Source organism: Zootoca vivipara, chromosome 9 (genome assembly GCF_965207765.1).
Source record: "Zootoca vivipara chromosome 9, rZooViv2.hap1.1, whole genome shotgun sequence".
NCBI lineage: Eukaryota > Metazoa > Chordata > Lepidosauria > Squamata > Lacertidae > Zootoca > Zootoca vivipara.
The window spans coordinates 31,404,355-31,427,377 of record NC_142592.1 but is presented as its reverse complement, the minus strand read 5'-3'; the positions used below and the strand labels follow the sequence as shown (position 1 = coordinate 31,427,377).

At 40.4% G+C, this 23,023-nt stretch overlaps 1 protein-coding gene across 2 annotated transcripts in view; it reads right to left on the bottom strand.

Annotated features, from left to right (window-relative positions):
• SYT1 (synaptotagmin 1) overlaps positions 1–23,023 on the bottom strand; it is a 339,802-nt gene that overhangs the window by 202,785 nt on the left and 113,994 nt on the right. For both annotated transcript variants that reach the window (XM_035127518.3, XM_035127522.3), the window contains exon 2: positions 7,854–7,909. The gene's annotated coding sequence lies outside the window, so the exon portion shown is untranslated. The remainder of the gene's footprint in view (positions 1–7,853; positions 7,910–23,023) is intronic.

The following is a 23,023-nucleotide window of genomic DNA, read 5'->3' as shown; positions in this document are numbered from 1 at the left end:
CAAAGGGAGATGTTTATATACTCCCGTACACTCATGTTTATAGTACATTTTATTGCATGCAAGGTGAGTCATTTGCCTGAAGCTGCAGTTGATGGAATGAAACCACTCTCCATTCCTCTCTGGACCATGGCAACTCACTAATATATCCTGCTTTTTCTCTTGCTGCTAAAAAGCCAGGCTAGAGAAAACACAGAGACTTTGAACACCAAAAGATTTTTATCCTTGCCTGATAACTTCTCAGCGTCATTGGACCAGATGGAAAGAGTGAAGGTCTTTGTTCAGCATATCAAAGTGGCTGCTTTTTTCAGGCAGGCATGCTGTTAACTGTTTAATACAGGGTTCATCGTGAAATGCTAATGGTCAACCACCCTGAGGCTGTTTAAATGCATCTGAACTTTTCATAGTGATCAGTAACTGAATCAAGCAAGAAAAGCACTGCAAAAGCATTAGTACCCATGAGCTATCTCAAGCAAGTCTTTTTATTTCATTTTAGAACACAAGCAAACACTACTGGATAGGAAAATGAGAATTGCAGGCAAGCACATGTTTAACTAGTATGTATGCATGCATGCCCTGAAAATACATGTGCATGAAAATGCATGCCAGATTATGGGGCAAGGTAGTAGCTAATGGCTGACAAGATATAAGATTTATGTTATGATATTTCCTTTTTTTATCCTACCATTTATCCTGAAGGAGCCCAGGGTGACCCACTTATTTTCATTGGGGCTTACTCTCATGTAACACAGCACAGAACTGTTTAGGTGATTGTCTTGAAAATATAAGATAATTTTGGGAGAGGGTGGTTTGACTGAACCATTTTAACATTGATTTTAACAACAATTGTCATTCTTGGCCATTGACCATGCTGACTGATGGGAGCTGTAGGCCACTGATAGACAGATTCATGAAGGGTATGGCTAACTTTAAAGTCATTCAAGGTGGTATGCATCACAACATCTAGTAGAAGTGAATTCCATAATTTAACTATGCATGAAGAAGTAGTTCCTTTTGCCTGTCCTAAATCTTTCAGTGTTCAGCTTCCATGTATGACCCCCCCCCCCCAGTTCTAGTATTATGAGAGAGGGAGAAAATAACAATAACAATAACAATAATAATAATACCCCACCCATCGGGCTGGGTCTTTTTGTTTATTTATTTTAAAAATGTGTATCCTGCTTTTCATCAGCTAGGTCTCAAAGCTGCTTACAATGATTTACACACACACACTTCAAAATCTAAAACATAAAACCTCAATAGATTAAGCCCTTAAACAAGAACATGAGAATTAAAAATATATATATTAGAGAAGCATTGATGATCCAAAGGCCTACTGAAACAAGATGGTGGATGTGTGATGTGCTGCTTCCCACGAGTGTTTCTGGATCCAGAGTGTTAAGTCTTAAGAAATGTATTCTACTTCCTTTTCCAAATACTAAAAAATGAGTCATTTGCTACTGCTTCTTTCAGTTGAACATTTAAGCTTTAGTTTGTTATAGCTGTTTGACAACTGAAGACATAATGTTCCAGAAGAAAAGAAAGAAACACAATACACGGGCTTTTATGGCACTCTCATTAGAGTGTCTAATCAGCTGCACACAGAAACTCTTCAAACAGATCTGTGGTAATGTGTGCTATAGCCAGATAATTTAGACAAAGTTCAGTTCTCTAATATTTGCAATTGCACTGCCAGCACTAAGGCGACCCGGGGGGGGGGGTGAGGGCAAAATGTGGAGTTACAGCATTTACAGTGTAATTTAAATGTGCCAGTGTTTTTTGGCAGGTTGGCAAAACATGTCATAGAGGCACTACTGTTTATGTATTAGCAGCAATAGTTAATAGTTGCCATCTCATCAGTTTGCCTGTCTCCCCAACAGCCACCAGTGTAATGTCAAATGAATGTGCGTGGGGATTTATTGTGAGTGGTAGCAAAGTGGAATAGAGAACAGCTCATTGGCACAAAGGCCAGCTCCAATTTAAGTCTTTAAATATGCCATTGGTTTTCTGTAAAGGATTGGGGACTTGGCAGTCAGCAAGATGTTGCACTTTTTCAAATGTTGTGATGAAGTTCTGGTCAGTTCAACTGTTTCAAACTTTGCATTAAATGTTCCTATTGAGAGAAAACTCACATTTAAATATTTATTTACACATGAATGCATTTACACATGAAATAATTTCTACAAACTCACAGGTTAATTTGGAAATGGAAAGAATTATTGGGTGGTGTTGTTTTTTTTAAGCATGTGAAAAGTGAACTGGAAACAGACAAGACTCATCCTAAAACGACAACTTCCTTTGATTCCCACCCCCTGTGAAACAGCACCTCGAAAAAGTTTGACAAAGTTCCCAGAAAACTTTCACTTGCTTTTAATAAGTTACTCTTCAGGCCATTGCTTAGAGCATGGGGTGGGTAACCTTTGGCCTTCTGGGTTCATATTGTTGGACTGCAACTCCTAATTAGCTCCAGGCAGTATGACCAGCAATTCAGGATGATGATGGCCAGAGGCCAGTAATATCTGAAGGGCCACAGGTTACGGCTTGACTTGTAGCTGGCTAAGGAGAATGCATCAGTTTCCTCCTGATATAGCAGCCAAGAGATAAGCATGCCTCATATTTTATTTTGCTCTTAAGCCACTTCGAGTGCTTGGCACAAGCAGAAAAACTGATGTCCTACTACTTGCATGAATTGGGAAACAGTCTGTACTGCCTCAAGATACAAGCCGTGCTGTGCTGCTGCAACAGCCTTTAGCAAGAACAGATGAGAATGAATCATTTGTAGAAACCTTATTCCGTATGCTGAACATCCATTGTTGGATCAGGGCCATAGCCTTCACACACAAAATTATTACTTGAGACAAAGTATTACCAACCATTCAGCAAAGGATTATCCAACTTCTGGGACACTGGGGGTGCACTGTGTTTGTTGTTAACTAAGGGGAAAGCAAAGAAGAATCTGAAGATAAATTAAATAATGGTGAGTAATCAATCAAGGTGCTAAGATGATAGATGGCAACTGAAGTCCCCAGGGAAGTCTGCAGACAGGACCATTTTGCAAAATTAGGTTGAATAACTAGTACATGTCAGGGAATTGCAGAATGTAAAATCCATGCTTAGGTTTTCTGTCTGAAAAAAGCACTGCTACCCTGGTTGTAGTGTCAAAGAAACACAGTGAAACACAATAATGCACAATAACTGGAACCACACACAACTTAGTATGTATTCATGTTAGTAATACTGTGCTGGATAAATTCCTGTGTGGTTATATCTTAAGATCCCTGATACCTAAATTAAAAATCAGCCTCAAAATTTCCATGAGAGCAAGGTCGTTGTGGATGATCTTCTGGGAAATAGAAGACTTTCACAATATGCTTGCTTCCAAAATAATCTGCCCAGTTAAGTGGCAATCTAAAACAACATGTCCTAGGAGACCTTGTGTTAAATTTCTTTCCTGCCATTAGTATAACAATGTACTCAGAAGACCAGTTTCAAAGCTAACTTTGCCACATGCTTTTTTCCAAAGGTACAAGGAGCATTCAGCCCTAGTCCCCAGACCACACAGATCAAGAGTTCTTCTCAAGCAAACCTCAAATATCCAAAAGAACCCCCCCCCAAAAAAAGGGGCTTGGTTATATCAGTAGATTTGTGAGAAATACAGCCTACCAGTTAAGAAAAACTTCATGATTACATAAAAAAATATGTAAAATGAATTTGGGCTCCATGAAAAATAAACCGTTTCAAGGTTTTTGTACGATAAGGACTGAATTCATTCTAGTTTTAAGTTTTAAGCAATTTTTCCTCTTTTACTAGAACAGAATCTTCATAAGTCAACTAACTTGCTTTTTTCAAAGCTTTGCAACGGCATTTTAAATAGAAATGGACTCAAAATGTGTTCAGACGTTTCCATCTCATTGCACGCATGCACTAGAACCTAAAATATTAGCATACAGCTTTCCAAAGAAAATTAAGAATAAAAGATCTACTCTAATTTTATGAATCTGCAAGGTTGAAAAAAATGAATTCAATTTCTCTGGAAGTAATGGTGTGAAACTGCTCATATTACTGTTATTTTCAATGGGCTGGGATGAGATTTATTTCGGCTGGCTGAAATGAGACCTAGTCCATTGTTCCAGCATCATCCTCATGAGCCAATTGTTAATCTGAACAATAACCCGATTTGTCAAATTACACAAATTTATCTTTATAATACATGAATGATGGAGGAAACTGTCGTTAACTAGACAGCCATTAGAAACCATCATAGCTGTCAATTGTATGATAATCCAAAATAAGTGTCATGGCAGGTGAAATTTGATAACAGTTAACTGTGTGAGGACGATGAACAGACACCTCTTCAGCAAGGGATATTGCAATAGTTTCGCCTCCTCCACAGCCACAGGGTTATGATCTTTGAAAATATCAAAGCCAAACCCACAAAAAGCTTCTGAATTTTAAATAATAATAATAATAGTAATGAGAATAAAATAGAAGTCCATCAGTTTGTCTTCTTATGATGACATTGGAGGTAAAGAGCTAACACCTGCCTTAGTCATTATGGCTACCCCATCAATTTTAATATGCTTGCTTGCTGTTGTTATAATCAATAGACATGTGCAAAAGGAGATAATTGTCCTCATATTCATTTATTTGAATATGTATATCCCATTTTTCCAATTTCAAGGCAGTTTGCAATATCAAACAACACAGTGGGGGCATATCTGAGGCTGTGAATGTGTGTACAGTACATGGAAGTGATGACTGCAAATAAAACGAGGGCTACAGTTGCTTAAGAGCAAAAGGGTGGCACTTCTGCCCCTCACAATGCAACTGGCTGTTGTCACTTCCACTTTGCTAAAATCTATCTCCCACTTATGGATAGGTTTGTTGCTTTGTTGCTTGTACATCCCTAATTCAGTTAATGAAACATCAGAGACAACATGCTGAGGGCTTCATCTGAAGACGAGCAAAGTCAGTGGAGCAGAGCCATAGCTCTTCCTAATGCATTGCTCTACCCTAAACCCTCCAGACATTCTCTTCCCCCATGGTTGATTTCACTCCATTGTGCTATGCCAGAAGGGAAGGCAGCAATTCTGCAAGGAGAGAGAGAGAGAGAGATACCAGCTGCCTTGGTGCTTCTGCACAACAGTTCTTTTTCAGTCCCAACATCCATGCTGATATGGATTAACAGGGGTGAGCATAGCCTACAACATTTCTCCATGTGGCAAAACCCAATGTTTTCAACTCACACTCCAAGTTAATAATTCTCTTCCATCCTTTGCTTTCAAAAGAAAACAGGTGGGATCAAAATGCTCAAACTGGAAGTTGCAGAGTAGGGTTTTTTGGGGGGGAGGGAGGGGTATATTTGCTATGCATTCTATAGAACTTCATGAATTAAAACAGTAATTGAAAATGATACCATGTTCTGCAGGAATAGGGTTGCCATATTTCAAAAAGTGAAAATCTGGACACAAAAGTTGTTGAGATTTCAGAGATTTGCACCCGGACGCTGTTTCCAACTGGTGAATCCCAGCTATATCTGGGAAATTTCCAGACTATGGCAGCCCTATGCAGGAACAAGTTCTATCCATGTCATACATTTTAGGAAAGACGTACTCCTTTGAGTAGGCTACCTTTGTTCAAGAGGGCTCAACATTTATATTAATTGGAGAAAGGTGGCTGATAGACAAACCAGCTGTGTTGCAATTTACCTGTCCGCTAAAGCAAACTGACTGCTGCTAGTTGAGTATTCCCAAACTCTGTCATAAAGTTATTGTTTAAAAATTAGAAAATGGTAATTCTGTTTACATTACGTTTCCAAGAATTGAGTCCAAACGGTGAACTAAAATAAATTATGTATTACATGTGTTAAATGGACACTGCACAGTTCCATTTCTGTAATTATATATTCATGGTTAGAACATTTGTATTCTATAATCATAATGCCATGACTGATAAATTAACTGATGGATGCTATGAAAAGGTTTCTCATCATTATATTCTGCCTAAAGGAGGAATGGTGGTTGTATTCATTGGAGCTCCAACAAAGGTTGATTAATTTCTTCTTCATGTACATAAATACATTCAGATTCCATTTGAATGGTTTTGATATGAGTTCAGGGTGCTCATGCCAGCTGCTAAAGGAAGCCAAAATTGGGGGGGGGGGGATTTTGATTACGTGTATAAAACAGAGAGAAAGATTCAAACACAGGTATGCTACCATCTGCCCATTTCACAAACACACTGTTTCCACAATACAGCAGCGGGAATTTGCTGAAAACTGTATGAGGTCTTAGGCTAAAAACCATGAACCTGAGGCAATATTATCATCTACACATTTTCAGATCACTTTGAATCCCAAATGTTCATCCATATCAGGGGTTGGGCACCTCTTTCAGCCAATGGGCTGTATTCCTTCTGGGCAAGCTTCCGATAGAAATACACTTGTGTGTGAATAGGGTCAGAGTAAAAAAGGGGGGGGCATTTAACGTAAACCATACCTTTGTACAGCGGTCTGCTTTCTACACACAGCCCTCTCTATCTTCCATCCAGGAGAGTAAGAGACATTGTTGGAGTTCAAAGACATATTCCAGCCAAGCAAAAACTCTCAAGTGGTATATGAAGCAAGGCAAAGGAGGAGAGTGGCCTTGGGCTTGAGGTTCCCTATACCTGATCCATGCGATGACTTAGAAGCCTATGGCAAGTCTCCTTTCCCATACTTTATGTGCACTCATACTTTATCCGTTCTGGGGGTCCATCTGACTCCCGAAACAGTTTGAAAACCAAGACACAGCTTCCAATTAGCTCCAGGAGATTCCCGCACTCAATCAGAAGCTGCATCAGATGTCCGGCTTCCGAAAAACGTTCGCAAACTGGAACACTTACTTTCGGGTTTGCAGCGTTTGGGAGCCAAAACGTCTGAGTACCAAGGCATTCGACAACCAAGGTATGGCTGTATTGAGAATTGAGACCTGAATCTCTTGCCCTTGTTGCAGTGTGAAATACAGTGCTCCCCAGCACCATCAACATGCACCTTTCTGGCTCACAGGCACCATGGATAATAATAATAATAATAATAATAATAATAATAATAATAATAATAATAATAATAATAATACATTATTTATATGCATCCGGCTGGGTTGCCCCAGGCACTCTGGGCAGCTTCCCAATTCAAACATCAAACACAGTAAAACATTAAACATTCAAAACTTCCTTATATAGGGTTGCCTTCAGATGTCCTATAAAAGTCAGATCATTGTTTATTTCCTTGACACCTGATTGGAGGGCTTTCCATAGGGGGGGTACGACTACTGAGAAGGCCCTCTACCTGGTTCCCTGTAACCTCAGAGCTGGATCTCAGTGTCTGGGCTGAACGATGCGGGTGGAGATGCTCCTTCAGGTATACAATGGCAAGCACCAGCTAAACATCAAAGCAATTGTAGGATTTTCCAATTTCTGCTCTGCTTGCCAGGAATACACTGTCATGCAATGAATTAAAATTACGTAAAGGCACCTGCAGAAATCAGACATATGATTTGCTATTTCTTTTATTTTGTGGCTTCCTAACCAATATTATTGCACCAAATCATTCTAGTTGAGAAAACACTAATGATATGTCCCTATGTGGTGCAGCACAGATACATTGCATGGATTATCTTGGTTTTTTATCTAAGAGGATTATGGGATAAATGAATAAAATGTCCACTCCAGTGAAATGAAATTGAGTTTTAAGAGAGGGCAGAAATTGCTTACCAGACTAATTTCTTATATTGGTAAAAGAAAGAACAGAGTGGTCAAGGAAAAGAAGCAAATGTCGTATAATATTCAGTTTCAGAAGGCACTGAGAACAAACTTACTGTTTACAATGTGGATTCTGATGCCTCCTCTCCTTTTCTGTCAGAAGTCCACGTTTCTATAAAGGGGGAAAAGGATACCATGACAATGTGTTTTAAAAATAAGATCAGAGTATTCTGGAATATAGCTATATTAGATCTACTATCTTTGACATGGTACAGCCGTGACATTAACCCTCCTAGGGGAGAATTGGTCTAGAGTGGGAAAGGCTGTGACATGCAGAGCATGTTCTTTGCATGCAGAAAACCCCAGATTCAATCCCCAAGCATCTCCAGGTACGGCTGGACACCCTCCCCCCATCTATAACCCTTCAAAACTGCTGCCAGTCAGTGTAGACAATAGTGGTATAGATGTAACAATGGTCTAACTCAGTGTCAGGCAGTTGAGTGAGAAGCAGGTTGACCTGGAAGTTGTAAGAAGATAGAACCTGAAGGACTGAGAATCCTGTTGACTAGGCAAGGGTACCTCCCTAGGCCCCTACTTTTAATACAAGGCCTGGCCAATCCCGATGCTACATACTGGCTGCCAATCCTGATGTTATTTATCTCTATTTCCCTTTGATGCTTCAAATGGGCTCTGGAGGTTAAGCACTTATAGTCCTAGGTCAATCCCACTTTTAGACTATGAAATTACCACAAAGCCTGGAGCTGTTTTTATAGGTTTTGTGGAGTATGTGATTTTTTAAAAAACAGTACTGTCCCCCATGTGTTAATATCACAAATCATTGCACTATGAGAACTGCTCATTGTTCTCAATATCACAGTATGTGAAGATAGCTGCTAAATTTCCCATGTCAATGCTGCTTGTGAAAACTGGGTGTAAGACTATAGTTGGAAAGAAGCAAAAAAAAAAATGCTAAGACAAAACTTAGTGAGTTTGGATGGCAGATCAACATGCAACAGGGTATATACTCCTCCATGTATGAGGGAGATATTCCCTACAGGACATGGAAGTAGGAATGATACAACAGAGTTTCTCGCTGATACATTTTAAGAACATGAGATCACAAGAACCCATATAGCCTAGCGACCTGTTCTCACAGTGGCCAACCAGATGCCTATGGGAAACCCTCAACAGGACCAGAGTGTAACAGCATTCTCCCCCCTTGTGATTCCCCTCTTGGCATTCAGAGGCATACTGCCTATGACAGTGAAAGTAGAACATTAGCAATTACTGTATGGCTGCTAGCTACAGATAAGACTTACCCTCCACGAATTTGTCTAATCCTGCTGTAAAGCCATCCAAAGTGGACAGCCATCACCACACCTCGCAGGAGAGAATTTTACAGTGTGACAAAGCGCTGTGAATTGCACTCGTTAATATTATACGTGACTGAAAATGTGTTGCCACAAAAATAACACAGATGTTTGTAAGATAGATAGATAGATAAATAAATAAACCACCGCTAATTGAGTTGGATTCAGATTTTGTCTTCCACATATGGAAAAGCTACTTCCTTCCACAGTAGGCTTTTGATCTTGCTAGGAGTGTGAGTGGGTGTGGAGTGAATTTTGCTGATCTCCCTCCCACCCTCCGCCCAGTACAATCTCTTGCACAGTTTTAGGACACTGTGTGGGAGGTAATGCAGAGAGAGAAGGGAAATCAGTACAACCCCTCTCAGAGGATGCTCCTGCCAGCAGGAACAATGTCTAGATCCAAGTCATTAGCTAATTTTATAGAAGACCTATTATTGATTATTTACCAATCTATAACCTGCCTTTCAAGTTCTCTGCGGCAGGAGTCATCAACATTTTAAAATCAATGGCCACATCTGAAATTTTGAAAAAGCGCAGGTCACAAAATGGCTGTCACATCTAAAAGTGAAGGGGCAAAACCACAAAATGGTCCTTGCATGTTCCCTCTCCCGCTGTCCTCAAGGAAAATAAGGGAAACCTACATTAGCCACCATTGTGCTCACTCACAGAGAGAAACTTTGCACTTCTCCACTGTTCATAATGAAAGGGGTGTGTGTGTGTGTGTGTCCAATCCTGGCACCCAATGAAACATGGACATGTCTCAGGGAGTTTGTTCAAAGACTGGGGGGATATTTACTGATATGGTGGGAGCAAATAAGAGCCCCTGTTGATTTTTTTTTCTTATTCATTTTTTAAAGAACTGACATTGTGATTATTACAACAGAGGGTAAGGCAGAAGGAGAGATGTGGGAAAGGCTAGGAAGGGGAATGTTTTCTCTGTATAAAATGGAGAAACCTTTTTGATTAGATATTAGCAACAACAGTGTGGAATAGGAATGCTGAAAATGAATGCACATAAATGGAAGCACAGTGGCATAAATCTGCTTATATACTTCCTACCAGTTACTTCTAGAATTTTACATATATGAGGAAATCAAACAAGAAAAATGAGAAATGATTCGGCTAAGGAAGATGCAACATCATTTTATAGAATAAAAACCCATTTGCGTTATATGTCTTACTCTTAAACAAAGAATATTTTATATCATGTGCTGGAACATTAACTCACTCATCCATGGCTACGGATCCCGTGGGTTCGAGCATGGGGAACGTGCTCTTGTAATGACGACTGCATTTCCTCAGCTGCTGTTACAGCATCTGTCAACTAGTCCTGCAAGATCTGGTTTTCATTTCAATATTGTTTCAGAGGAAACAGTTATTATTATTTTTAAAAATCAAAATCCATTAGCAAAACCAATAGAATAAAATGATTTTAGCTATGCCCGATTGCATTTTGCAATATTACTTCAGAGCATATTCTGTACATTTTTTTTTATAAATGGTATCTGGAAAAGATTCCCTTGAGACCCTGAAGCAATCATGTAAATAATGTGCATCTTCTATTTAATTTACTTGGAGGAATCAGTGGGGCGAGGGGAGGGAATTCACAGAGATTTGATTTGGGAGATGCTTGAAGAGTGTCCCTGACATAGACAAACACTGCTCAAAGAACCAAACAACAGCTGAACTAGAAAGACAAGGTGGTGGATCTAATACACTATCAGATCTGTTGCAACTGGAATAACAGAAGACAAATAACATGGAATTTTACATAAATCAGGAAGCTTTATGTAACAAGACACCCAACAACAACACAGAGACAAAATTCCCTTTGCATCTATCCACACTCATTGGAGAACATCCAAGTTCTTGTCTTGATTACAAAGAGGGGCTACCCTACCTACAGTTCTTCTCCCTTCATGCAGAAGTCTAATACAACACCAGGTGCATATTTTAAGAAGTTGGAGGATCAGATCCTTCCAAACTCCAACACTCAACATGGGCTGAGGGTGATATGTTCCACATAACCTTTCTCAGGGAGGGAGGGAGGGAGGGAGGGAGGGAGGGAGGGAGGGAGGGAGGGAGAGGACAAGCCTCCAAAGGTTGCTTGCCAGTGGTAGGCATGGTCAGGTGACAGGGGGCACTGCCAAAACAGGCACTGCCACCCATAGCTGCCAAGTTTTCCCTTTTCTTGTGAGGAAACCTATTCAGCATAAGGGAAAATCCCTTAAAAAAAGGGATAACTTGGCAGCTATGCTGCCACCTCATAATGCACACTCACCTTCATAACAACATGTGCACACACACTTATGCAGACCATCATGCAGAGACTTGCGCACATACTCAACACCCATTTGGTGCAGAAAGTTTTGTCTCTGAAGGGCAGAGATAGTGATTTCATCCCCATCGTTGTACTGGGCTGGGGGAAGAAGTTCCTCTCCTCCCAGCCCAGCCCAATGCAAGTGGGAAATCATTGTCTACGCTCTTCAGAGAATACTGTTAAATGCCACCCCAGTCTCCAATCAGTGAGAGACTCCAGGGTTTCCAGTGCTTATCCTGGGTTCGGTTTCCTTGGAATGAAGGAATATATAGTTTTATTTACACATACAGTAGAACCTCTAATTACAACCGCCTCAGGTTACAAACGCTACAGGTTACAAACTCCGCTAACCTGGAAGAGTTACCTCAAGTTGAGAACTTTGCCCCAGGATGAGAACAGAAATCGTGTGCCGGCGCCGCCGTGGCAGCAAGAGGCCCCATTAGCAAAAGCACACCTCTAGTTAAGAACAGTTTCAGGTTAAGAATGGACCTCCAGAACAAATTAAGTTCATAACTAGAGGTACCACTGTATATACAACCTGAGCATAATATGAGGGACACGGGCTCAGAGCATTAAGACCCCAAGAAATTTTGCTTCCCCATTTGGTTGCAAAAGGAGCCTCAAAGTCCAGCACAGACCAGCACAGAGCTAAAACAACACACATACACAACTCTGGCTACTGTTCTCCTACACAGCAGCTAGGGGAAGAGAGAAAGGCCCACCCATTTGTCTTGTGGCATAGAGCAACTTCTTTGGTGATGCTAATTATGGTGCTTAGCCAGCTAGCCCAAAGTCATTACCTTAATAGAGGAACTGGTTCAACAAGCTTGTTCTTATACATTCTACTCCCACAGATACAGGATCCCAAGAACTGGAAGAGACTCAATACAGTCTTTCAAGAGCAGAGGCAATATTCCTGCCCCCATCACTGTAATGGAGGGTAAGACTCAATGGCTATTACCATTAGAGCTTTCTGTCTGAAGAGCAGAGGCAGCAAATGTGTTGCTATGGCAACAAAATTCCAAATACCAGGAATCAAAAGTGCAAATTACTGATTGGCTGAGGTGGTCTCTTTTGGATATTCTCTTGCTAAGAAACCAACCAAACCTCATGCTTACTGAAATGGGGGAAGCAAACAACTGCCTCAACACTTCAAAGAAAAACTGGGCTGGGCTTGACCTCTCAGCCGAGCACCTTAACCAGATGGAAGATGCTTCGCAAAGTTGGCTTTTCCTGACCTTGCAAATGCAGCTCTTTTTCTTGTGTGCCGCCTCTGCAGGGAGGTTGATGGTACTCAGAAAACAGGAATGTGCAAGAGAAAAGGGCACATTTGCATGGGGGCTGGTGGGCCACTTCCAATGACTTGCCAGGCCTGATTCAGCCTGTGGGCTCACCACCCCTGCATTACAACATATCATAATTATATTATATAAATGTGAATCGTGACATATGATATATAACACATGTTGTAGCAGAGCCAAATTACTGGTTTTAATACAAATTTATGATTTATATCAAATCCAAAGTAGTTTGAAGTTGCAATCCTATGCACACATATATACCTAGGAGCAAGTCCATTAAGCAAAGTGGGACTTCTGAGTTAAGAGTGCATAGGATTGTGATGTGTATCTTAAATCAATACACCATCATCTGTTTGTTTTTCCCAGCAACACATTCTTTCATACTAAATATTGATTTGTTAGCAAAGTTATATCATCAACTAAAAAAATAAAAATAAAACCTTGGCTGCTCTGTAACTTTAACACCCTTAACTATATTCAAATCTGTCATAGATGTAAAGTGCCGTGAGCAATTATTTTAACAGCATCTCAAATCAATTGTAGCACAGATCTGTGGATTACTTTGGCACACAGGAGTTTAAAGCACACACTGTGAATCCCTATACACCACCACTTAAAACACTGCCCGGGCCCAGATGGATTGCTATGGCAACAACAAAATCCCAAATACTGGGCTGGTAAGTAACAAAAATGTAAATTATTGATGGACTTGGAGTTGTCTCTCTTGGACACTCTCCTACTGAGAAACCAAGCCTTATGCTTACTACTACAGAGGGAAGGTTGATAACACAATTTCCTCAGCACACTGAGCACTTAATCTGGAGGGATTTCATTAAATCTTGCGGTTTAAATTTTTATTCTTGGAGCAGCAGTCAGCAAGCAGAGATTACAGTCAAAATGCCACCATTCAGGTCACCGCTCCCTGAACTCAGGAATTTGCTGTTAACATGACAAGAAACTAAAATTTAAAAGCACCTGAGGGGTCTAAATAGCTTTCGTCTTGGGCTTTGATGACAACATTAGCCACAATACCAGTAGTGGTCAGCAGCATACAGAAGGGAAGTAAAATACTGATACACAGTATTTTGTAGTACGGTGCCACAAAGGATGCAAGGCAGAGAGAGAAAATGCAGGAACAACTTAGAGCAGCCACCCCCAAACTGCGGCCCTCCAGATGTTTTGGCCTACAACTCCCATGATCCCTAGCTAACAGGACCAGTGGTTGGGGAAGATGGGAACTGTTGTCCAAAACATCTGGAGGGCTGAAGTTTGGGGATGCCTGACTTAGAGGACTCGTGCTTTCCTTGCAAAAGGTCCCAATTTCTGGCATCTGCAGGTAGAGCTGAGAACTACCCCTTTCTGAAAAATCTTAAGAGCCGCTGCTACTTACTTAGTGTGAACAATACTAAGCTAGATACTTGACACTGTCTACTTCTTAATGCAAAAGCAAAAGTGAGTAGAAAGCAGGACAACATTGTTTCCGTCCACTTCAGATCAGGTGCTGAGAGAATTGTTTTGATTATTAAGACCATTGCTTCTGAGAAAACCAAAATGCTCAAGGACTGAAAACAGAATGACAAAATCCCAAGAAGAAATTAGTATATTTAAAAAGGGGACAGGGGAACCAAAATGGAAAGAGCTTCCCACAATATCTAAACCTAGCCTCAAGGTTCTGAATCTAGTCTAAATGGCTGAGGTGGCTAAGCCTGTAAATATTGTTAATAAATAAAATATTTAAACAACAGTGGACGATCCTTCTTATTCTCTTCTCTTTGCTTCATCTATGATGTATCAACTGTATGAAGGACCATGGAATATGCTTTGTATGCAAAAGATCCCAGGTTCAATTCCTGACATCTGGGAGAGATTCCTTTCTGAAAACCTGGAGAGCTGCTGCCAGTCAGTGTAGATAATACTGACCTAGATGGATCAATGGTCTGACTTAATACCGGTATAAGGCAGCTTCTGCTGTTCCTATGAGCCTCTGCACTATTTCTGAAATATGTGAATCCACCACTTCAACTGGGAGCAAATCCCTTCTTTCTACTTAGGACACAGTTGCCACCAAGTTAGATGTTAACATTGTTTTAGCAACAGAAGATGATAGCATGTTATTCTATTTCTTTTCGCCCTTATTTCAGAGATTTAAATGTTAGCTACCTTATTTTGCAGACAGAACACACATAACATTGTCAAGGACGAGAATTCTGGGAGGCTTCTAGCTCCCCTTGGCTCAGGTTGATGGATTTACAGCCCTCTACAATTTCTGTTTCATTCTCAGTTTGATCCCATGTCAAAAGAGCACATCATTTGACAACGTACTACTCTGATAACTGAACCATGACAACGCTTGGCTCAGTATCATAACTCCTTGATCAATAAACAATCACAGGAATCAGTGGGCATCACAAGACTCTCTTTTCAGGAGAGAAAACTGTTAATTACTTCACTGTGACACTTTTATTTACCCACAAAATCATTCTCTCTTACAGCACTTCAGCTGAAAGCAAATGCACTGCATAGACAATAAGTAGACCAAGGCATTGCAAACCACCCTTTGAAGTAGAAATCAAGAGAGGACTCTACATTTGCACAAATACCTTTTTATATTCGGCCCACAAACAGATAGCCAAAGCCTCCTTTTATCCTGACATTCAAAACTATAGCTCCAATTCTATATACTTCCTAGTATCCAGATGTTATGGTTTTTAAAGGAAGGTTAGATGACTGAGTGAATTACTGGTGAGGCAGTTTAATCCATGTTACGCAAGGAGACAGTGTCTTTATGGCACTCTTCAGGCAACAGGAGAAAATGAAACACACAGACATACAGAAGAAGAAGAAGAAGAAGAAGAAGAAGAAGAAGAAGAAGAAGAAGAAGAAGAAGAAGAAGAAGAAGAAGAAGAAGAGTAGTAGTTTGGATTTGATATCCTACTTTATCACTACCCGAAGGAGTATCAAAGCGGCTAACATTCTCCTTTCCCTTCCTTCCCCACAACAAACACTCTGTGAGGTGAATGGGGCTGAGAGACTTCAGAGAAGTGTGACTAGCCCAAGGTCACCCAGCAGCTGCATGTGGAGGAGCGGAGATGCGAACCCGGTCCCCCAGATTACGAGTCTACCGCTCTTAACTACTACACCACACTGGCTCTCAATCAAGAGAGAGCAGAAAGGGGATATACTCAAAAACTAATTTCAACAATGATAAAAAAATATGCCAAGAAAGATATGACCAAAAATCTGGAAGTCCACACTTGAAAAACGTTAAGTTAATTCATTCTATTGGACCCATTGTGCTATTAGTTGGTAATGTAAAGGGTTGGAATGAACATTCAGATTTGGAACATGTATTTTGCTAAACCATGTTTGGGAATGCCCTGCCTTCATGTGACTGTAATTGCAAGGAGGGGTGCTTGCCTGCCTCTGCTGCCCTGCCCTGTTCCCCCTTGTGTTGTGTGTTGAGGCTCTGCCCCTGCCCCTCGCCTGCAGGTCTGGGAACCCTGATCATGGTCAAAGAGGAGCCTCCCCTCTATAGACATCCCCACCCAATATGTGCCAAAATAGCACTTTAATGGCAACTAAATTGTGTATTAATTCTTAATGGGATAATTATCTTTTCCTTCAAGATGTTTGGTTTCTGGGGATTTGGGGTATGTCAACAATTAAGAAAATAATCAGTGGTATCAGGGTAAGACAATGGTAACAGGGTGTTCCAGTTTTGTGACAAAGTGGTTGAAAAGGATATTTGAAAGACATTTATAATGATATTATTAGCATTTATTTGATTTATTATCTTACACATATACTGTAATAAGAGTTTCAAAACACACTTGGTTAAAATAACCTTCAGTAAACTAAAGGAATCTGCAGGAAGATTACAGTTGCTAGTGAGCCTTCATGAAATGTACCCAATGCAAAACCTGATACTTTGTGTTGGTTAGATTATGGGGGAAATGTTTTTACAACATTGTAAAGCTGGCAATTCAAGGTATTAACTTTTATAAAAACTATTAATGAGCAACAGTTAACACAAGACCTGACATAACTTCATTTTGATCCCCATAAAACAAATTAATGTCAACATCACTTAAATGTCACTGTGTATTTTACAGACATAAATTAATCCAAAATTCTGACAGGAATGGCTATAAATAAAGCTGGCTGCTCTCCTTTTACTGTTTTCATAACATGCAACAATAAAATATTAAGTGACTCCCCCCTTTTACCCTTCTAAAATATAATGGTGTGTTACTATATGTTAAACCATCTGAGTTGAAATAAATTACAGAATTGAAATCATAATTATTTAGACACCCATGCTTTCATCCCTCATCCATTCACACCATTTCTCACTTCTGGTTTTCCTGACTGGTCCATTCTATATACTGAACTTTTGCACATTCGATATGGTCAAATGTATACCGAATGTCTATATAAGTCTGTCTTACATTTAAACTATACTAATTTGGCCAGAGTATACTAATTTGGAGAGTGTGAAAAAGCTCAATATCTAGTTGTTTTATCTGGAAGAAGCCACAGCAAGTACAATGGCTTTTGAAATTCCGCTAATCTCTCCTGCTGACAAAAGTCTGATCTTAAATACTTTTCAACAACAAAGCATTAATGTAGGCCAACAATTCACCCATGAAACTCTGTAATAGGTAGTCCCTCACCAATGTAATCATGTGGCTGAATTGTTTTCATAGCCCTGTTATATTCCACTAAGGACAACGCTGGCTCCTTTAATATCGAGTATCCCTCTAGCTTCATCATCTTGAATGTCTCTTATTGCAGACCCAGGTCATCGAGCCTCAACTTCCACAGCTGCCACCACCATGAACCACCATAGGCAGCATTGGCAGCAACAGCAACAGAGATGTTCTGTGCTTATCCTGCTAATCATGTTACTTTGAATGTCATGCTTTTGTATCTGACTTTCTCCAGCAATGTATTTTTTTTATTGCTTTATTTGATGTTTTAATGTAGGTTGTAAACTGCTCTGAGATTCTTTTCTTGAAAATACAAAGCAGTATAGAAATGAAATGAAAAATAAAAATAAAAATAATTCAAAAGAAAGCTATTGAGAATCAAAGGAAAGAAGCTAAGCGGCTTACAGCAAAACACAACCATCAAAATTAGTTTACAGGTACTATCTATGGGGCTGTGTCAAAACACCTTTAAATCAGAATATACACGCTCCAAAGGTAAATTATTCCATGGCATGGTGGATTCTCAATTGGTTCCAGAGTGTTAGGCCATGTGGCCTCATGCAGAGAGCTTTGCATGTTATGAGATTGTTTTTGGTGCTGAGCGCAAATTCCAGAACTAAGAATCACTGTGTTCCACCTTCCCAAAGAGCCTTCTTAAAGAGCCAGGTCTTAGTTTTATTACCTAAGGGGTTACAGTTAGAGAGGCATGTTATATGCTTCATATAATTCCAAAAATATGAGAAGTTGAGTGGAGACTCTTGTCATATCATAAGACCAACATGCAGAAATTTCAACACAGCTAACAATAAAGGCTTCCTAAAATTGGAAAAAGGAGACATTCTTAAGTTGTGTTTACTATAAAATCCTCAGCATTGACTAGGCATTACCAGAGGGCATCTAACAGGAGTGCTTCTTAAATGCTAATTAGCAATTAGCAACTTCAGTGCCAGATTCTATGCAGGCATGTCCCAAATTTAACAAAATTCATACAAAGCCCCCCCATTAATATACATATGGCAAATATTTTGATTGTATGGTTCCACTAATGAATCAAATCTATTCAAAAGCATTTCTGAATCATTATGGGTGTGTTTAACTGAAACATTGTTTAACCTTTCTGTGCATACTGGGATTATTTATTTATTTATTTACTTACAGTATTAGGATCTTTAAAGCATACTTATTTATACCTAATTTTATTCACCTTATAAGAACTACTGATTTGTACCCAAGTGACACACACAAGCAGACTAGAAACCCATTTCTTCTGTCTCCACTGATGTATGGAGTAATTTTCTCAGATGCCTTCATTGCAATTTGCAAACACATTAACCAAAGCTATAAAACAACAGCAATCCGCGCTATCCATAACTGAGAAAAGCAGGAAAGAGAAATTTAGCAAATATAACTGATTTCTGTATTATCTAGAGGCTGGAATACACTCTACCTCAGCACAGAGAATCAGTTTCTCAAACGTCTCATTAATCTTTTTACTGGACAAAAATAAGGTTTTACAAGCCCAGCTCCATGCATTTGTCAATTCCAGGTAATAGCTTTTCAACTGGCCCGTGACTCTTCTCTCCATTTTGCAAACACACAGAATTGCTATGGGCAAACACCAGCATGCACACAAACAAACAAACAAACAAACAGGCAGGTAGGCAGGCAGGCAGGCAGGCACGTGTATAATATTCACTCCACATGTTCAAAGTCTTGCAGATCTTAAAAATCAGCACACTGAATCAGCCTATTTATCCTTGTTTCTTCCCCTTGAATTGTATGTACACTTCTGTGGAAGTAAGTCCCATTTAATTCAATGCCGCTTACTTCCGAGTAGACATATACTCACATTGCTTCCTTATACAATGTCTTCTTCCCTCATCTTTGCATCCAGCAGCTACATTCTCTTTTCCCTCCTCTGTTCCCTTGGTGTCACTATTCTGCTGAATTCAAGCTTAGCATTTACAGCCCCAAACACTGGTACTCTATCCTTGGAGTGTTGGGACTTCCTGACTGGTTGTACATGTACATGTGTGTAGGGTGGTCAACATAGCTGCCAAGTTATCCCTTTTTTACAGGGATTTTATTTTCCCTTATGCTGAATAGGCTTCCTCGCGAGAAAAGGGAAAACTTGGCAGCTATGGTGGTCAAGCGAAAAAGAGGGCAGGGCGTTTGCATCTTTAATAGTTTCAGACTTTTCAGCTGAACTATTCTGCCCAACTTTCTACCCAACTATTAAAGGTACACAAGCTCTCTAATTTCATCTGGCCAGCTTACACTGGTGTGATTTGAACTCCCCTAAATGCATTGGGAAATCTGGGATAACAATGGCTTGATGCAATGCCATTTAGGCTGGGGAGGTTCCAACAAGACAGGTGCCTTAGGCCTTGGTGGTTCTCAGGCACATGGCATGTTCTAGACAGAGTTGCACTGCCCTTGAAAGAGCATATATGTTGTCAGTGCACTCACTGGAGGGTATCTTCAGTGTCTAACAGTGCTTTCTGCCATCTCTGGCTGCTTCACAGCTATGCCACAGTGACACATGCCCTGGTAACTTCTCATCTTGCTAACTAACTTCAGTGTTCTTTGTGGGGCTTCTTAGCTGCAGCTAGGACAAAATGTAGTGACTGGGTTGCTGAGTGGCTCAAAGTATTAAGATAAAATAATATAGATTTTGAAAGAAGAGCACAGTGTGCTGATTGGCTGAAGAGCCAAATTAAATGTGCTAAATATTATTTGTTATGTTGATACCCCACCTTTCCTTCATTGAGCTCAATTAGGTGTACCTGATTCTCCTCATTTACACAGTATCCTGTAATAAAGTTGTGAGATGGGTTAGGTCAGGCACCCCCAATGTTTGGCCCTACAATTCCCATCATCTCTGATCACTGGTCCTGTCAGCTAGGGATCATGGGAGTTGTAGGCCAAAACATCTGGAGGGCCGCAGTTTGGGGATGCCTGGGTTAGGTTGAGGGACTAACTGGTCCAAGATAACCCAACAAGCTTCATGGTTGACTGGGGATTTGAAACTTGTTCTTCCTGATCATATTCTGACATTCCTAGCCATTCCTAGCTATTGACATATAAAGTCTTATACAAATTGGGACCTAAATACTTGAAGGAACATGTTCTGCCATAAGAGAGCGATCTGGTCTCCAGAGGGCTTCCCTGGTCTCCACCTCTGACACCCACAATGGCACCCTCTAGCGTTCTGTTGAAGCCAACAGAACAGGTTGCAGCGAGGATGGGGTAGCCATGACAGCAGGTCCAGTTTGCAAACGACCCCCCAGACTCCCAAAAGGTTGGTGACCTCTGAGCCAGCTGCTCTGCTGATTTACGCTGTATTAATGTTTTGTATTTGTTCAATTAAAATAAAAAATCCTTCCAGTAGCACCTTGGAGACCAACTAAGTTTGTCATAGGTATGAGCTTTCGTGTGCATGCACACTTCTTCAGATACACTGAAACATAAGTCACCAGACCCTTATGTATAGTCAGAGGGTGGGGGGGGTGATGGGCTGATAGGAGTGGTAAACCTGTTGATTACTGTTAACGACTGTTAATGACTGCAATTGGTCTTGCAGGAAAAAGCAAGGGCTGAGGTGCTAAAGAAAGCTTGATCATGTATAATGAGATAAGAATCCTATGTCTCTGTTCATACCAGGTCTCTCCATGGTTTTAAGCTTGGTAATGAGTTGCAATTCAGCAACTTCTCTTTCCAGTCTGTTTCTGATTTTTTTTCTGTAATAAAACAGCTGCTTTGAGATCTTGTATAGAATGCCCTGGGAGACTGAAGTGTTCTCCTACTGGTTTCTCTGTCTTGTGATTCCTGATGTCAGATTTATGTCCATTTATCCTTTGGCGTAGGGTTTGGCCTGTTTGTCCAATAGAGAGAGCTGAAGGGCACTGTTGGCATTTGATGGTATACACAATGTTAGAAGATGAGCAATTAAATAGTCCTGAGATGGTATGTTTGATGTTGTTGGGGCCAGTGATGGAGTTGTCTGGGTGTATGTGGCAGCAAAGTTGGCATCTGGGTTTATTGCAGGCTCTGGTACCAGTGTCCATGTTTAGTCTGGTGGTGGTATTATTGTGAGGAGTTGTTTAAGATTGGGTGGCTGTAGGCAATGAAAGGTCTTCCTGCCAAAGCTTGAGACAGATAACTGTCATTGTCTAGGAGAGGTTGTAGATCTCTGACGATATTTGTTCAATGTTTTGCTTGATTTGTTTGATATTTTAGCAGCCCCTGTTTTATGATTGCTACTGATGTTGTCTAACTTATTTTTTAAAAACTTATCTTTTTCTGGGGTTGGCTTTGTGATGAAAGGCAGGTTAGGAACACTTCTAAATAATTAAATATGTCCCATTTTTAACCATCAAAAGTAGTGTGAGAGGCAAAGCCACATGGATTATGAGTGCTTATTTCTGTCTGGGACTTCACTGAGCAGTTGTTGCTTTCCCCAGTACCTTTTAAATGCTCTTCAGATGCGTGTTAGGTAGAACGAGTGTACCTAAAAATTACAATTCAGCATCTTGCAAAAGGGGAAAGCATCTGATAAGGGTGGACTGAAGAGTGGAAGCCCTTCATTTTAATTTCTGTAAAAAGGAAATTTAAAATTGTGCATCAATAAATCACCAAGGGCACTTTCTGAAGTTGACTGTCATGTTTGACATTTATATTGCTGCAGTAAATATCTTCAACTACAAAACACAACCATTTTAATGAATTTCTCCTATCAGCCTTGGAGTATGCAGACATACAGACATCCCCCCCCCCAAAAAAATCTCAATTTCTCAGCAACATTGTATATAGATAGTCTGCAAACTCAGACAGTGCCACATTTGGGACATTTTGTCCTGCTTGCCAAGTTAGGCTTCTCTCCTTCAAAATGCAAGTCAGTGGCTACTGCAGCTATGTTTCGTGGCCCAGATTCATGCCATATATTGCTGCATTAAAATCGGTCTCTCTGTCAGTTTCACATTAGCTTATACAGCTTAATATAGAGACTCCCAGAGAAGCTCTAAAGGAAAAATATGTAACACTCAAAAGAACTAGCAAAGCAAAAACAAAATCAAAGGGAGGGCAGAGCCCACCACCAGCTAAACAGAGACAGCTGGGCTTCTGATGCAGCAATTGCTTTGCTGCTCTATGCCAGTTCATATTGTTATTCCCATGTTACAAGTGGGAGCTGCAACAAAGTGTTGTGGCATGAAGTGCTCGCTGTTCAGAATTCCAGCCTCCCCATTGTATTCCCATTGTCTCCAGTTTTGACCCCAGTCAGCATTCTGTGGCCCCAGAGCACACTCAAGTCTTCACTGCACTGTTTGGGGACTCACCCCTGCACCCGCTTAAGTTTTACCTGCTAAAGAGTGATAGTATTTATGTGAGCTTTGGAGTTCCCCAGAGCCAGCCTGCTGATCCCTCTCTGGCGTGCTGTTTTGGCTATGTGAGCAATGACACACACAGCCTGAACATTGGAAATATAGGAATGCTTGAAGTATTTATTTTGAACACTGATCCTCATATTTCAGTTGCAGTTCCAAAGGTGTTCACAGCTCAGTTGCCAAAAGAGCAAACACAAAGAAT